The following is a 7,627-nucleotide window of genomic DNA, read 5'->3' as shown; positions in this document are numbered from 1 at the left end:
GAGCCTAAAAGTTTATTTGTTTTAGGACCCATACGGATCATCAAGTCATAAAAGTCTGTGTCCGGATGGCAAAAGCAAAGCTTTGACATTGAAAGAATAAACCAGAAATTAATATGAACCCCTAGACATGGATATCAGGGTTGGCAACAATATCTCTATGAGTTTTGACAACAATATCTCTATGAGTTATGTTTTTTTTCTTAGCAGAAGGGAGCATCCTCAATAATTAGATCCTAGGAACATAATTTGCTCATTAAAAGTGAAAATCAGGAGCAGGTATGAAATAGTTAACAGGGAGGGCTTAAATTTTCTAGTACAATTATTTCGAGAGTCCAACAAATGAACATGACTAAACATACAAGGAATTTTAGAAGGATGATGACAACCTTTGTTCTTACTATGGTCACATTATGCATTTGATTGTGTGTTATGTGATTATGTATTCATGAAACATTATGCATTAAAATGTCTGTGAAGAAGACTTCTGCCTCAGTGCAAGGTCTCCATTCTGAAAGTATTTGTTGAAAATACAAATATACTAACATGTTACACCACTGTTTTTAATACTCAGGTATCATAAACAGTCTGGGATGTTAGTATTCCATACATTTATATTTATAGGACTTAGAAATTGCATAAAGTCTCCATAAATTTACCCCCCAAGCAAATCACACCTGGCTGGGTTTTTTGAAAGTACACATTTTAGTGCCATCATAATAGTACCGAGATAAACCACTTCAAATCCCTTAATATTTCTGGAAATCTTGCTCTTATTTGCATGTTCTCTTACAAGTGAAACATATATTCTCTTTTCTACAGTTTGAGTTCTAAATTTTTTCTCTAGTTCAAACTGATCTAATGAAAAGATTGATTTGTACCTTCCCTCCACCTGTGCCATTTCAAGGATAACATCCCTTACATTCACATGGGAACAGTGTGACAATTACAGCAAGTCATTCCATAGAAAAACAAGTGATAAAAGCAGTGAATAACTAAAAGTAAAAAATGTATGATCTGTATGAGTAGCTGGCTCTGTTCTGGTTGACATCTAATTGCTGTTCAGATCCCTAATGACACAAACTCTTTTTCACCCTGTACCAATAAGAACAATAAGACACACTTCTCCTGCTGATGTACCTACTTAGAGTTTAATTCTGTGATGAAGAATACACAGTGGAATTCATTTTCTGCATTTTGCTGACAGTCTTGAGCTATGCTCCAGTGGTTTACAATACTCAGATCCCTACAAGGGATCAAAGCTTCCTGTTAATTTCTATTACTCTGCAGAGAAAGCAAAAGACAAATGTTTTGTGTAAATTTATCTTTCCTTTCTTCGTGAAATTTCGTATTCCCATCTACGTAAAGATGGATTTGAGATTTATCTCTGAGTAGAAACATAATCCCTGAATCCTGAAACACAGCTATGTGCGTGTGTGCTGTGTTTATGCAAAACCACACTGAGACCCAGCAATTCTGTAGATAATTATTTAGAGAATCAATATTTGAAGTTAAGAAAACATAAAGGCCTGCAATCTCCTCTCTCTCTCATTCTTGACAATTCTTTCTTTGCACTGTTTTTAGGGGAAGAAAAAAAGCTTCTTGCTCTCTATAATCACTTAGAGGTAGTCTCTTACTCCCTTTAGCTAACTCTTGATGGGAATGGCTTTTGTTGTTGTTAGAATTTTTTTGTCCTCCAAACCTTTTTTTTCTGTTTCTCTTTTTCTCAGGGAGGAAAATGTGATTTTGCTATGCTTTTTTGCAAATATGGTACTACCATGTCTCAGAATCTTAAAAAGATGTTGCTTATCTCAGTATACTTCAAGAAGTAATATTGTTTGTTGTCAAACCAGGAATAGTAAACAATGACCAACCACTGCTTCACAGTTAGAGTCTTGAGATTCAACCATAATATTTTTGCTTCCTTTGCAGTACTCTGCTGAATGGAGTCAGTTGGTTCTGCACACTAGACACACACAGTAGTCATGGGGACTTTGAAAGGGCCAGGCACTCTCTGAGTAGATTCTGATACAAACACTTACCATATGTTAGAGCAATTTGAAGTTAAAAAAGGTTTGAGAAGCTTTAAAAGAGTGGGTGTATAGTCTGAATCAACCAATAATGTGTATTTTTTTTGCTAGATATTCCACCTAAATAATGCAGTCTAGTAAATAACTGTATTGTTTTTCCTTAGATCACACCCTGAGTTGTGGGGTTAGATTTAATGCTCAATCAAGATCTACCTAGACAATACTGAACATTTTTTATTTAGACACAAACTTCCAGAAAGACATTAGACTGGTAAAACTATGAAGCCTGAATATAAAAGCAATTCTTTTTATTATGTTTGAATTATCATCCTTCTGAAGTTCATATTTCTTAATTTCATTATTCCTGCATGCATGAAATTGATACAATTTAGAGAGGGTGTTAGAGGCAGCACTCCCTATAATTTCTCTCAAATGATAGGTGAGATGCTTGAAATTCAGTACAGCATGATTGTAGTGTGTGTTTATAAACAGCTGTCACCAGCTATCTGTCTTTGTTTTAAAGAATCAAAGAAAAATATCTTGCAAATCACTAATTTCACTTAAGGAGATTCTACCTAATGAAGAGTATTTTTGTGGATGGTTTCCTTAAATTCCTGTGATAGGACACTATAAAATAAACACACCTTACTAAAATGTCTGAATGAGAGTTCAGGGGTCCCATACACCACCTCACATTTGCAATGTTAAAATAAACTTCTGCGGGAATGTAGAACTTATGATACTGTACCAAAATTATTTGAAAAACTACTATAATTTGTCAAAAAAAATATTGTGAAATCTGGAACACTGTAGTATTTTTTTATTTCCCTGAAAAAATATGGAATATCAAAAGTCCTGTCTGCACAGAAAATTTTCAGAACTTTCAGAGGAGAAAGAAAGTTTAACTCCTTTAATTAAAAAGAAAAAATTAAACAGAAGTTTAGATTGGAATTTAAAAAAATAGGAGTTTTGTCATGAATAATGTTTGTAACAAAACACACAAATTTGAAGTCCAAATTATAGTAGTGGAGAAATCTTTGTGGAATTTTTACATCCTTAATTAGTGACTTTAATGTCAAATTAGCACCCCGCCTCTCCCACTGTGTTTTCAAACCAAAGAATATCAAATTCACCTACTTTATTCTGTTCTTCCTCATTCATCTGACTTGTTTTACCATTATTATGATTTGAAATCAGTTAAAAACCAAAAAAATGAAGTTACCTCTTTAGTAATTGAACCATTATAACTCTGAATGAAACAATGTGGGAAAACCCGGCTCAGCTTTGAAAAGAAATAGTTCAGATGTTAGTGTTAAGCTAGAGCATCATTTACTCTCACAAGGGGCTCATGTCTTGCCAGCACTTCCTTATGTTTTCTTATAATATGAAAAATGCTAAGTTCTTTCTGCTTCAGAATTATTACTTCATATTTCTTTGACTGGAAAAAAGATATAAGTTTTTAAAGCCTGCTACCATTTCTTTCAACTGACTTGCTTCATGTGACTACAGTCATTTCTAGGGATATTTTTAACCTAAATATAATACAAACCAATTCTTTGTTCCTCAAGTAAAAGACTGTGGTCTGCATTTATTTCTCATGCCAGTGGGAAACCCATACTTTCTCAGTGGATTATCATAAATGCACTCTAAACTGCTCTACCGTTTAATCCAAAGAATACCTGGATATTTTCCATCATTATAAACAGCACAGATGCCCATATTTAGAGCAGTAAAGTTCCCACATGTGAAGAATTTTTGGCATTTTCTACTGCAAGAAACTCTTTTATTCAATTAAAGCATATACAGACTTGAGGTTTTAAATGTGCTTTGCTGCTGTTATATTTCAGAAAAAAAAGGTTTGCTAACAGGCTTTTGGTCAATTTTCTTCTTAAATACTGATTTATTGAGAAATTATGTTACTTTGCTTTGAAGCAGGGACGTGAATTTCAGTTTGCTTAGTTTGTCAAAATTTTCATTATACAGATTACAAAATATATTGTATTCTCTGAAACGTGAAGCTACAGATATGTTACAGTGGGAATCCTGAATTATCCTAAATACTAGTGGTTTTGCATGCTGTTGACAATAAGAATATTTATTGTTGTTGTTATTCCTTTTATGGGTATAATATCCCTTTGCCTTTCTTGTAAAGTAATCTAACTATAACAATAGAAAAGTCCTGACTAAAATTAGTAGCTCTGACTTCATAAGAGTGTTTGAATTGTGGGCTATATATCAACCTTGCAAAACCAAGTGTACACAAAATATTGGATAGCTGCCCAGATAAACACAGTTCTCCCATATAATAAATAAGGCAGACCCCTGAAATAACTTGTGGTCACATAAATAAAACATCTTTATTTTAAAACAGATGAGAGAAAAGTTTTTTTTCTTTAGCACCCACTTTACTAATGTTTAAATGTCTGATATTTCCAAAGAAATGCCTTGTATTAAAGACTGGGTTTGTATCTTATATAATTTATACATAATATATATTGTAATTAACATTACATAATTATGTTCATATAATAAATATCATTTCATGTTATATTATTCCTGTGGTAAATGCTGTTCAACATATAAAGTGAGATTATTTTATCCCAGATACACATGAAAGTAGCTACTGTTTTACCTAAGCAAGCTTACAAATTGTCTTTGAATTTTGTGAGTTTAAAACCAAAAGTGGTAGTAGTTATGCTAGAATTTTATATAATTTAATCTGTCTGAGTGGGCACATAATGTACTGCTCTTTCAGAAAACACATGTTTTCAAAAGCCTGTGTTTCTGAATTTGGAAATGAGAAGGATCTTCTGTCATTCTGTCTTCAACTTCTGTAGAAAATAAGTGGTTGATAGGCCAGACCTTTAGCTCACCTTACTCTCTTGACATTTGCATCAGTATAGTAATTAGCCCAGCTGAGGATCCAGCCCTTCTGAATGGATGGAAGGAAAGAAACACAGCTGGATCTAACCTATTTAGCAAAGAAAAAAAAACCAGTATGTTCAAGTAAGGTGTAGTGTCATGAGAAAGTAAGTGGTTTTGTTTCACCGCAGAATATTCTAAATGTTTTAATCTAATTTATATGGTATCAAAGTAGGTTCTTCAAGCATATACAATTACCATTTAGCAAGGGCTTATGCTATTATTATTTCTAGATTTTCCCATAATTTTTACTTTAATATCCTCTCTCCTTTTTTTCGTTTGTGGTTTTTTTTTTTTTTTCTGCTTAGGGCGTCTTGTCTTTTGTGGTGCCTTGACCATTTAATAAGCATCCACATGAATTGTATTAGTCATCCTCTGTGTGATCTGATCCAAAGTCCACTGAACTGAATGGAAAGGCTACTGCTAACTTAATAGGGCACTGACTCAGCCAGTCAAGAGATTAAGAATGTGCAAATCAAAGAATCATAGAATCGGTTGGATTGGAAGGGACCTTAAAGATCATCTAGTTCAAATTGCCCTGACATTGCAGGGACACCTTCCACTAGACCAGTTTGTTCAACCCACCATCCAACCTGGCCTTGAACACTTGCAGGGACAGGTCATCCACAGATTCTCTGGGCAACGCGTTTCAATGGCCCACCACACTCTGAGTAAATCATTTCTTACTATGTCTAACCTAAATCTCTTTTAATTTAAAACCTTTTCCCCCTTGTCCTATCACTATATGCCTGTGTATAAAGTCACTCTCCTTCCTTGTAAGCCCCCTTTAAATACTGAAAGGCCACAACAAGGTCTCCCTGCAGGCTTCTCTTCTCCAGGGTGCACAACCCCAATTGTCTCAGAATTGGACCGCAGACCTGGAATCTGAGTCCAGTAATCTGCCTAGTGTTCAATAGATTGCCCAGATCGTTCAGGCAGCAATGAAGTTTAGATCCAGAGTTGCATTTTCTGAAAGTAAGGAGCAAAAGAATTCTGACACAAACCCCCACCTGCACTCGTTAGAAGTGTAGTCTCTGAATTCCACTTGGACTCTCAGGGTTAGTGTTCCCTTGTCTTTGCATCACACTAAATAAGATTTTTTGTTTGGGATCCTCTTTGATTACTTTTGTTTTCATTTATAGGAACACAACCAAATGAGAGTATCTGTATAACTGATACCACTTATGGTTTTATTTGACTTCTGCTAAGTATTCTTCTTCACTACATATCTTTCTTCCTTCACTAGAAAACCCTAAAACCAGAAAACCCCCAAACCAGAAAACCCCAAAACTAGAAAACCCCAAAGCTTTTGCTATCATATAATTAAGGTCCAATCTGCCTCTCGACATTTTTCTTAGAAAATCAAAACTTATAGTTATTTGATCTGTTAAGTAACTGTTCTTGAACCTGTTCCAGATCTGAAGGGCTATTCTTAGGAATGTCCTCAATATTTACTTAAATAAGATCTTAACCCTGGCTCTTTTTAAAAATGGTTTTTCATATCCTCATTCCAAAGAAAGTAAGTCACTATCATATACACAAAGGCTTGTTATATAAACCAATTTGTCCAGGTGAGCGAAATGATCTCTTGGAGAGAAAAGAGAGTCTGAAATATTTGTTTGATGTTTGTTTTCATATTGAAAAGATAGGTCACAGAAAGCAGGGGCAAGGTCAACTTCTGTTGTTTGGTATAAAGCTGAAGCTTAGCAAGTCCTATGAGGTCTAAGTTAGCAGTTTGAGCATTTCTGAATCATGCTACCAGGGTTAGAAATGCTGTGCAGGGTATGGGGACACACCTGTGTCACTCAATCCAAAACGGGTTGGATTTATCATGAACTTATCTGTATGCTGTAGTTGTCACTACAGTACCTTTTAATACTCTAGGTGTTAGGAGAATATATTAGTTTGGATATTCAAAACTGGGCCCAGAAGTTTGGGGCTGCACCTGAGCTAAGAAGCCCATCTCAGACCAAGAAGACAGAAACAGGAGACAAAGATACCCATGTGAATCTGATAGGAGCCGTTAGCACACCTGAATGTGCTGACATCAGTGGAATTACACTAGCGGGAACTAATAAATTGATGAAGGTATTTAAATAAAAGCTTACATGAATGAAGTATCTTGTAATCTCAGAAAGTCATCCTTTTAACAGCTAAAAAGCAACCAACCAAACAACAAAACACCCTCCCGGCCACTTCCAATTAGATGTCTTCTCAAACATCTCTGTATTGTATCTGTGAAGACCTATCTTCTGTGGAGTTTATCTAACATTTAATCACAGTTTGATGGATGCACTGATGTTTTCTTTTTAAGAACTTTCTGAAATGTAGACATGGGACTGATTGTGAAAAATGAAATCTGGATTTTTTTTTCCTTGCTACTCGACATAGACTAAGACAAACTACAAGGCACAAATATATACCATATCTCTTAGATAAAATAGATATTTCCTGACATTGTCTTTAAAGGTTTACATGATCCAGAAGTATATGTAGCTTTTTAGGTCCTGTTCTGCTGAAATATAATCTAGGTCCTAAACATCGTTAATGTAAATTGATAAGAAAATTTGCAAAATCCATTTGATAGCATCCCTCCTCATAAACTTGTAGAGCCTTCAGGATTCAGCTACAAGCATTGCTTATCAGTCCTTAGTATATTAACCCTAACCTTCACTATA

This window comes from Pipra filicauda, unplaced genomic scaffold (assembly GCF_003945595.2).
Source record: "Pipra filicauda isolate LSUMZ 115617 unplaced genomic scaffold, ASM394559v2 scaffold66_size7647185_pilon, whole genome shotgun sequence".
Lineage (NCBI taxonomy): Eukaryota > Metazoa > Chordata > Aves > Passeriformes > Pipridae > Pipra > Pipra filicauda.
Note: the sequence above shows the minus strand (reverse complement) of the source record.